The sequence below is a fragment of the Haliotis asinina genome, chromosome 3 (genome assembly GCF_037392515.1).
Source record: "Haliotis asinina isolate JCU_RB_2024 chromosome 3, JCU_Hal_asi_v2, whole genome shotgun sequence".
Lineage (NCBI taxonomy): Eukaryota > Metazoa > Mollusca > Gastropoda > Lepetellida > Haliotidae > Haliotis > Haliotis asinina.
The window spans coordinates 83,527,831-83,539,439 of NC_090282.1; positions in this window are offsets into that span (position 1 = coordinate 83,527,831).

Sequence of the window (11,609 nt, forward strand, 5' to 3'; positions counted from 1 at the left end):
TTGCAAACAGTGGCCTTGAAGTTGCTATGCAGGCCTGTTTTCATGGTCTAGTCTGTAATCGCCTACATCTCTATTCCCCAAAGTCTCCAATCGCCAACAAAAACAAAACTGACTTATTAGGATGAACAAATGCACCCCTACTCTTATAACGAAACCGTCTGACCAGGGCTACAGTGACCGTGACTGACTGTTGCTGTAAGAGTGAGTAGGAAGATAAGTATATCCAATATGAATTCCATTATTTATTTAGTAATGTAAAGTACTGGCGAATGAACGTTCTTCTCTTAGTAGTGATTAGTTTTATAAATGGCCGAACGCGTCAAAATATAAGGAACCATTTTCAAGTTTTTAGTTCCAAGAGATACATGTCAGCTTGGTGGCTGTGTGCAAAGGCAATAAATTTACACGATTTGTAGTATATTTTTATCTCACTTTTGGTTTAACTTCTTTTCTGCTCATAGTGTAGATATTCCTCTTTACTGTTAGTCAGATAATGTTTAGAGGGTTGTGAATTTCCCCTTAAATCCAAAAAATCTATTTTCTATTGTTAATTCAATTTGTTCTTCGCCAATATCCCGAGCCATGAGCTCAAATCGACCCACACTTGCTTCACAAAACTGCACTCAAACATTAGATTCCTTACAAACTCTCGTGCCTCTTTAGTAAATATGCATAACAGTTATTCTCTAATTCCAATCTTCTGTCAATGAATATTAGTTGTTAAAGTATTCTCACTAATCTTGTATTGAAAATATTTCAAATTTACACTCTGTGTACATGTTTTGGGTATATATATATATATATCCCAATCATTCTGGGGAAATCGTCTTCCTAATATTTATTCCCATTACGACATCAAATATTTAATGTCAGTAAATAAAGTCATTTTATATTTCTGTCAACCTTCTTGTCCAGTTTCAGGACCCGTGAAGGTCCCGGGGTAGAATAGGCCTTCAGCAACCCATGCTTGCCATAAAAGGTGACTATGCTTGTCGTAAGAGGCGACTAACGGGATCGGGTGGTCAGACTAGCTGACTTGGTTGACACATGTCATCGGTTCCCAATTGCGCAGATCGATGCTCATGTTGTTGATCACTGGATTGTCTGGTCCAGACTCGATTATTTACAGACCGTCGCCATATAGCTGGAATATTGCTAAGTGCGACGTAAAACTAAACTCACTCACTCACTCCAGTTTCAGATCATAGGGGTGCCGCTCGTTTATCATTGCGTAATCTGTGGTCAACAGACCATGAAGTGTTGTTTTAAGAATTAAGAATTAAGACAGTTCTCATATCGTCAGTACACCATTTCCCCCACAGTTAACACAAAGCCAGATTAAATGACCTGTATTCTAGGAACGGAATTGCCCAAATGAAAGTTTTCTGGTCTCGCCTACACTGAGGGCAGGTCCCATTTCTCTCGTCGCTGTACCAAACACACACAAAATATTGTATCGCGCAGTTCTTTGCAAATTACCGCTTCATGGTCATGTTAATGTTTCATAATAGAGGGAGTTTATTACGTGGTGTGAACATTTGTTGTTTCAGAGTAGGGTAGGATTACCTCAAGTTTTGATCGTAAACACTTCAAACTATTGTATGTTTTTGCACTTCAAAACAGATTATAATCATCGTATAAACATTTGATGTTTAACAGCAGAGCATATTATGCCACTGTTCAATCAAAATTTAGAACGTTCATTGTCTGTGATTACAGGATGTCGTTTAGAAAGTGGTCAAATGTAACATGTCATATCTGGGATTTCACTGTCTTAGTAAAGTACAAATTCTAGTAATTTTTTGGTTGAGTCCCATCCGGGATTCGAACCCGCACCCTGGGAGTCAAGCACCTAATCGCCAGCACACAAAGTCAGCCGCCTAGTCCGCTCAGCCACCGCGACTTCCACAAGAATGGTAGTCTAGACTGCGTACTTTGCGTACCCCTCTGAGAGCGTAAATTGGCACGGCTCCCACGACCGAAAGCTATGATTACACGATGCCATTTAGAAAGTGGTCAAATGTAACATATGTCATATTTGGGATTTCACATCCGGGTTCGAATCCCAGATGGGACTCGACCAAAAAAATACTAGAATTTGTACTTTACTAAGAAAGTAAAATCCCAGATATGACATATGTTACATTTGAGAAAAGTGTAGGCGAAATGGGACGTTGGCGAAATGAGACTCAACCGCTAGGCATTTTAATGTTCTTGTATGTATGTATGTATGTATGTATGTATGTATGTATGTATGTATGTATGTATGTATGTATGTATGTATGTATGTATGTATGTATGTATGTATGTATGTATGATATTTATTTCCAAATGTATGCAGTATTGCAAATACTCCAAAGACATAACAACGTTGACGTAGCGTCAACTTATAGTTCATATAGCCCTGACATTTTCACCATGGATTATTTGAACGGAAAATGCTATTTTTACACAGGACACCTTAAGAAGAAAAGCAGATTCTGAATAATGATCTGATACCATCAGGCTGTAGCTAGACATAAATTAGCTTTCTCGGTACTACCTTTCAAAGTGTTTCCACATTCATTAGTACCTTTCAAAGTGTTTCCACATTCACTAGAAAGCTTTGCAAAACGTGTACCACTGCGACCATTCCACGAGCTGACATCTGCCGAAGTCACCATTCAAAAGGAAGTCGTCTCCTCTATGCCTTCTCTTATGGTCCAGAAGCCACAACACTAAAATGGTGAAATTGTGGTGCAGTTCTGGCCACCGGATGAGATCTGATTTGTCACAATCAGGAATGATTTTAAAGGTCACATGCAACGTAAAACACAACTTTGCAGATTCTGGTACCTTTAGGTATGCACTTACCGGAACAAATCATAAAAAATGCCAATTCAACCTATAAAGTTGAAAAAAACGCGATGAAAAAAAAGCCCGCGAAATCGGAGTTCAAACGTTTCACTAAATTCCCCCCAGCGCTGGGGGAAAACTGGTTTCAACAGCTGTGATGCGCTGCGTCCATAACGCATGCGCAGTGAATAGGTTTGCCGAGCTTGAAACAGTATGCATGCCCAGCGTCTGAGGTCGTGAGCAGTAGTCTAATCTTGGATGTGTACACAAACAAGTAAATAATCTACTCGTTACGTAAAACAATTGTGGTAAGCAGTCTCTGTCACAGAGAAAGCTCAGTGTCTGGTTTATTCACACCTATATGTCTGTCTGCCTGTCTGCTAAAGACAACATGCAATACACAGCTTCAATCATTGACCACGTGCAATTTGAACTGAACACCTATCAGGCTATACGACATGAAGAAAACAAGTTGATTTATGACTCGTGCACCCGAGTCCCGTGTCTGCCACATTATGTAATTAGGCACGTGTGATACACATAACATGTTTTTTTGTCTGTGGGTTGCAAACAAACTACATCCATTTTTTTCGGATGACTGGATCTGACGGAAACTTGTGCAAACTCTTGTCAGTTTCAAGTCCTGCTTTGTACTTGGACGAGATTCCAGCCACGCAGTAGTTTACCATCTCTACTGACATGATTTTTATTCGATCGAGCGCAAATTCAGAGAACATGTATTTTCGAAACCCAACATCCCTATATACATTCTTCATGGATAACGACTTATTTTCGTGTATATGTTTTTGTTTGACAACAGTATATGAATCCATACAGAAACGACGCATCAAGAACAATAAAAGAAGTTGTTATCCATAAAGAATCTTACTTCCTTGTCACTGGCCATACTTCTAAAATGCCCATCAAACAGATCATCTTTCTGTACACACAATGACCCCTCAGCATATCAGCAAATGAAACAGCCAATCGGAAGCCGTCGTTACACCTGAGTGCATATCCACCCGCTATGACTGGGTTCGGTCTCCCGAGGGCTTCGTTTCGGGGGAAGTAAGCCCAAGTACAAAATATTGCACTTTTGAATCGCGATTGTACGGTTATAATTGTGTTTATTTGGTTTTTTTAAAGCAGCAATGTATATTATATGTCATGAATAAGTGATAAATGTGTTTTAATTATGTTTGATTTTTTGGTTGCATGTGACCTTAAGCCAGTTTTTATCAACTACCATTTAAGGTAAAACATTTCATGTTGATTACTGTGAGTTTGGCTTGGCTTGGCCGATTTGCACCAAATATGGAGTTTGGGAACGCTCAAATCATGATTTATAATTGTGGACAATAATAATTATTTTTATGTGGTTGCAACAATATTTGGGTAAGGTAAAGGTCAGCTTTATAGAAAATGCATTTGATGAGAATAAATGACAAATTAATCGCAATGAAATATGTTTTTTATCACATCATTTGAAGATTCCGTACAAATTTGGTTGGAAGATTATGCAAGAACCATCACACGGAAACAAATGTTGGTACTTTCTACTTAGCAAAATATTAGACAATGTTTTCTACACAGTAAGAGTTACAAAATGTATCAAGAATACCAAATATGGCGAAGATTCTGTTGAATTATCTTTAAAATCACACAACATAACAGAAGGATCTTAGATGTATAATTCTGAAGATAACACAAGCATCAAACCAAATCATAAATGGAGTTCGATAAAAAGAATAAAGAAAAAGAATAATAAATGTGTCCATGTCATTCCAGATACCTTTCATGTTCATCATAGAAAGATTAGTAAGATGTAACATAATGCATTTCTTTTGTATCATTTGTTATGTGCATTCCCAGCTGACATGTTAGTCAGTGTGAGAAAGGTCAAGATGGGGACATGTTTCAGGTCAACATCCACATGCAGAAGGTTCAGCCCCTTACAGATACATCTTCCTGTACACTGACCCGTTTATGAACGGATATGAAGTTGAACCTCAGGTGCTGGAGGTTCATCAGTAAGGACAGAACGGCAGACATTGTCCCATTCATGCTCATCCGGATCTGGAACAATCGGGTTTCTCTGAAGAATATCTGTTTATTAGTTTTCTCTCCTTCAGTGTCGACTGGCACGGTGGCATGTTCATAGTATTCTTCGGATTCTCTAAGAACCACCACTAGTTGATGAAGAATAACAAGACATAGTTTATTGTTGCCACTTCCTCATCAGAAGCATCAAACGACTCTACCAAACTTGTCAAGGTGTGTGGATTTTCTTTGAAGTCCATACCAGCACCTTAGAAACTTGACGTTGTATCGCAACCTGTTATTGCGTGCATTTCTGACAGTGAGGAAGTCACAGGCTGACCAAGCAGATCAACACACTTGTTGATCGCATTTTGCAGTCTCATCCAATTTCACAGAAACGTCTTTGGCAAAGAAATGCTAAGAACTACCACATCTGTATCTGGACTATTGATGATCACTGTTCGGAAACCTTGTTGAAAGGCGTCAGCGGCATAAAATAACACCCTGGTGTCTGTGAACAGAACATATGCTTCACTATCTCAGGATCCCCAGTAGCGCGGATGCAGAAACACTCAAGACTATTACCTGTGTCGCATTCAGCAACAAGGAGATCTTGTGATGTTTCTAGTTTATGTCCAAAGCATTTCCGTGTCTCGTCTCTACTAGAAAGTATGCAGGGGCTGAGATATTTTCATGGTGGGAAATGAACTTGTCCCATTGTTTTAGTTTCGGAACCAAGGGTGTGATAACTAGTTTGATGTCAGTATTGTCAGTCAGCCTCTTTCGCCCATTCACTTTTGTTGACTTTTCCTGTCATACCTGTCACATAGTATGTACATTCGTTTATCTCTGGAAAGGAGTACATGAAACAGTTTAATGCATCTTCTCCAAAATGTTTACATGACTATGCGATGGAGCGCGAGGCCTGGATCACAGCCATCAAGTCAAATATTCTGCAAATTGTACCACTGATAGAGATGAACGTTGCTGATTGAATGTTTTCCTCTGTGGCTCGCATCAGACCAGACGTTTTAGCATGGATTCATCTGCAAGAGCTATAGGAAATATTTGTCAACATGTATGTGAACAGTTACAACTATCCATATGTGCAACAAAGACAAGAAGAGCTGCTGAAGAGTTCTCGATCACTTGTGAGTACACAGTTTCTGGATGCTGATGTCACATGTTTCTTTCTAACATGGTCACAAGTTCTCAAGTCGTCCTTCTTTATTGGGTCAAGAACTCATCATCTGCAAGTAACCTTGCAACAAAGTTATCTCTTTTGCCGTTTCCAAGTTCAACGGCATGACGCAGACCGTCTCCAACCACTGACGGAGCTACTTCACCAGACATCAAAATGACGAGCGTTACACTTTCGTTACTCGCAAATGGATTCAATGACTTCAGAATACAGTTTGACACATTTCTAACATTCTCTTCATCTCTGTTCAATCGCTTAGATCTAGTTTTTTGTTTATTTGCATACAGACGCAATCTCCATACTTGCCATAGTAGATATCTTGGATGCAACACTGGCTCTGTAGTTTGAATCCACTGATGTGCAGTTTTCTCTGACTGTGAAAATCCAATAACTCCGCCTGCATTTTTAATCTTTGTTCATTGTTTCTTCTAGGGTGAAATCAGTATAAACTTGGGAAAATTGCATATATGAACGTGCAACAACAAACTCTCCTGCCATGAACCTCTCACAGACCTGGTGCTTTTGTGGGAAAATCATCCGTGAACGCATGATAGAAAGTTCCATATCTTGCATAGTTAAGTTTGTCATATGCAAAGAAGTACGCCAGCATACCTGCAAATGAGGATTTATGAAGATCCCAATTGCCGGATCTATTCACAGCTGTTAAGATCCTCCGAACAAACTCGTATGAGATGCTGTGTCCACACCGAATGAGCAAGCTGATTATCTGTTTATTCCAAGATGATGAACAGTCACAGCAAATCCAACGTGTTTCCTGCTATTGTTGTCCATAAAAGCAGTTGACCAATAAAATCCTTAACATCTTCATCTATTTCAACCTGTTCATCCGATATATTCTCTATAGGTGAAGGCCATGAGACAATGTCATCAGCATTTACCAACTTCTCTCTAAGAAAGACTGGAGGCTTTTGTGAGGATAATGTCATCTGACTTTAGGATAGCCCAACAGTATCTGTGATATATTTTATATTGTTAATACTTTGTGAAGCACGGAGCTGTTACTGTAGGCCAGACATTATCGAATATTTTGCTAAATAGAAAGTACCACCTTTAGTTTCCATAGGTAGCAAAGCCCCTTACGTGGTAGCAGCATGTTCCTACTGCGTAAAATACATCATCTAATCAGTTCATAGCATGTTAAATACCTCTGCATACGGGTATTTATCAAGTCATGCAAAAGTAATACCTTTACTTGTATTAGCGGGAGACGTTTTATTTTGGACAATTAAAAGATTATTTTCTGACGTTATTACGGTCCGGGAGGGCGGGACTACGTTGGTAAGCAAGGGCCGCACCCCCAAGAGGGTATGGTTACCTGTCACCTAATGAGAGGTGAGAATTTCAACAAGGACAGGTGGGATTCCAGGGACTTCTCATAGAGGGAATCGTAAGCTTTATTCCATTATTTGAAGCAGAGAAGGAGCAAGAGGTAGCTTTCATCTCCTCTGAATATTTGCAAAACATTAAATATTCCCAAATATTGCTGTTCTGCATAATGTAAGAAGATGTTACAGATATTCACCAGTGATAATACACTGACCCAAAAGGCCTAGTCTGGCCCTGTATTGTCTAGTACGTTTCCAGCTGAAAGTTTAAAGATTATATTCTTAAGAATGGACATCACCTTAAATACTCACTTCTGACAATCAAGTACTGTTCCTCTAAGGGCGGACGATGTTTCACGTTTTTGACTGATTTTTCAGCCAATGATCTGTGCCTTTAGCTTGCGTCATGTCTGCCAGCTATTTCATTCAAACTTTTTTTCAATATAAAGGCAACAGGCCCAAGTACAAAATTCAAAATAATATTTATTATTATCTGTGAATTTATATAGCTCTTTTGTCTATACCATGTGCAGACTCAATCTTTGGATGTCAATCTCAATGGTACATCATATTCTTCAATCTCAATCTCAGCTCCATGGGGACGATACAACTCTTGCACCCTCTAGGTGACGTGCCCATTCTTCTGAGCTACCCATTCACAGCTGGGTGGACTGGAACACATAGTCACAGTATTTTGTCCAAGTTTACTGCACGTTGCTGTACCCACAACTAGGTGTTTTCATTTCATTTTCAAAGGAGTTATGGGAATCACATGATTAAGAAAAGAAAAGGAACTGCCATAAATACAAAATCATTGCTGTAATCTTCTGATAATGCCTCATGTGGTGCGGAATCAAGAAACGATTTACAGTAGAAGCAAAGATGAGAGTACTCGTGCCATCGATATGCTGAATTTACTATTACCAAGAGGAGAAATAGCACGTGCTATTCTTCATTTGAAACATCAATGAACGTTCTGGAAGAAAGGTTGAAGTAACCAGAATTCTTTAAATTAGTTAAATTATCTCTCATGTTTAGAGACTTCATTCATCAAGGTCTTTTTTTCTCAAAAGGACGTACACCAGGAGTAATTAAACCTAACCAGGTAACGTAGTACGCATGAGTCGATGAGGCAAGGCGCCGGGAGAACCGAGTGGGCTCTGAATAGTCATATAACGCCAACGAACTCACAAAAAGTGACCCGCAACCAGCAACGGTATCTGTGAGTACAGCCTGTCCAGCATTCTGAGCAGTTGTCCTTGAAATATGTCTTCAAAAGACCTTTACATTTTAGATTTTCTCAAACAGAAACTGACTTCCTGAACGCAAAAGGGAATTTCGAACGCCTCGTGTTGTCATTTAAGGTGATTAAACTAATCACAACTTGGAAAGTTTTCAGTCGCCAGTTTCTGCATGTTAATCCTCTGGTGTATATTACTAACGGTACTCTACAGGGACAGGGTGATACCCTACCTGGTTGGGCATAACACAGTTAGCAACTGTAGTGGTCAACGCTCGTATACTACTAGCGGTACTCTACAGGGACAGGGTGATAGCCTACCTGGTTCTGCATAACACAACAATTGTAGTGGTCAGCGCTCGTATACTAGTAGCGGTACTCTACAGGGACAGGGTGGTAGCCTACCTGGTTGTGCATAACACAGTTAGCAACTGTAGTGGTCAGCCCTCGTGTATTTGTGACGTTACGAGTAACTATTAAAATCTTAAGACCCCCTTTCTGCCAAGATGATTTGAGCTGTGCTCCGACGTGGAGTCGAACCTGGGGCTAGGTTTGCAGGCTTAACATCAGGAAAAAACCCGTAACCTTAGCATTCAGAAACGATACGGAAGATGCTAGTTATGTCTGCTTCTCGAGAGGCCTATGAATCAGAGTGTGCGCGCGTGGTAAATGATTACACACAGAGAAGATGGAGAGTGAGAGCTGCTCTCATTCCTAATATGGTCCAGGCTAGTTAAAAGGGTAGAACAGCCTACTTGTCCTTTGTTACGCTGGTCATAGAAAACCTAGTGTATGTGACAGACAATGAGTGTCTAAAGCACGTCCTGCGGGGGCTAGTGAAACTCTTCACAGTGGCAGTGGTGGCGCTTCCCGGTACCGTCATGCAAGATCCGACAAAGAAACACAGCAAGAGGAACCTAGCTCTGCATAGGGAATCAGCCATGGTTTTAGTGATTTACATGGGGCTTTCTCAGTACATGGGGCTCACTGAGCAGGACACCAGTAAGCAATGACTAGTACTAAACATCTGTTCGTGGAACATTCAAGGGATTCACTCGCACCTAAATGACTGTGATTATTTGTTGTTCTGTAAACAGTTTGAAGTGTTTGCTTAACTTGAACCATGCTTCAGGACTGTGAGTTAATTAGACATTTGACAATTATATGTGCTTTTCATCCCCAACATGGCGGGAAAGCGCTTCGATAGATATGATAATGACATGAAGCAGATACCTGAGGGTTGTTGCTACATACATACATTCTGACAACGTCTTATTAACCTTGTGAAATGTAATGTCAATCCCTTTGTTCATGGAGTTGTTTATATCTTGACGGAATGGTCCTCTATATGGTGGCATCGAGGAACTGGGCTGCAAGGTAGCCTGCCTTAAGCAGGAGCTCTGGCGTGGAGTTGAACCCGCGACCCGGGCTAGGGGTTTAGGATTAAAATCCGTATGGCATGGCCTTGGAAATCTGTATAATGGGTGTCATGAATGCGAGGGTTGGTAACAAAGATGATTTCATTCTTGATGACAACCGAGATATTGCCATTCTTCCATAACATGACATATGCCCAGTTGACGATTTCTCATGTCCTAAATGTACTTAGGCTTTATGGTAAACGAGTGTGGTCTGTTGTTACTTAAATTTTGAAAAACCTGGGGCATACATATTGCAATTGGCAGACGATCTGGTGATGTTCATGGTTCGTATACCCATTTTAGTAACGAAGGTACCAGTGTCGTTGATTACATGCTTGCCTCCAGTGACATATTTTCATTAATTAAAGATTTCAGAGTACAGAGTCGCACTGAGTCTGACCACTTGCCGATGTCATGTGTGTTTAATTTCAAGTTAATCCCTACGCCTTCTGGTGATACTGATCCTAGGAAAGTGAAGGATAAGTGGCTCAATGATACCGCTGATTTAATGTATACACGCATGGAGTCGAAAGATGTTGACGAAATTGTCGAGACTTTCATGGGTCTGTTATATATTGATACCTCCTCGGCAGCTGAGAAATTGATTGAGGTGAGTTACTATGTAAGTTCCCGTCTTAAATTAGCTAGTTGTTCACATGGAGGAAGGCAACAGTCTGAATTGTTTAACAGAGAGTGCAGAAGCCAACACGCAGAAATACAACTAAATGAGTTTCGACTTGCTAGGTCTGGTGTCTGTATACAAAACTACCTTGCCACCAATATATTCTTCCCAATACTACGTCGTGTCAAAGAGTTGCATCGTAAACTGGTTGTTATCTCTAGATGATAATAAGGCCTTTTGTAGGGGTAAAGTCTCCTTGATGTTCAGAAGCTTCTCGAGTGAACAGATCAGCTGACACATGGTACATGTGTTTTAAACATTCATTAAATCCGTAACGCTACCAACAACAGCTTTAGATAAATGTGTGTTTAAGGATGTGGAAAATTTCATGATATTGAGCAATGTAGTGATAGTAGAGAACCAGATTTTCTCTCACATCTTATCAATCAGGATCAAATTATGAAGGCAATAGATTCTCGTGTGGGAAGACTCCTGTCCTCCAATGACTGTTCTATACTTAGAAACGTTATTTAATAAAAAACTAGAGAGTGGGATATCCCGCATAGCTGGAGTCATTGTGCCTTTATGTGAGAAAGGTGATAGAGAAAACCCAAACAACTGCAGGGCAATTTCTTTAAGTGCAACGCGTAAAATATTGACTAGTATTCTAGATTCACGTATTCGAGTTTGGCTGTACTTACATAAAACTATACACGAGTTTCAGAAATGACTATTCAATATTTGACAATATTTTCATTCTACAGTCTCTCGTCCAAAAGTACTTAAAGAATTGTATGCCTCATTTATCGGTTTTCGCAAGGACTTTGACTTAATAACTGTTAAGCAAAGGCGTCCATGGTAAGATCTTTAGGCTTGGTAACTTTAGTAACTTAGAGTGGTGATA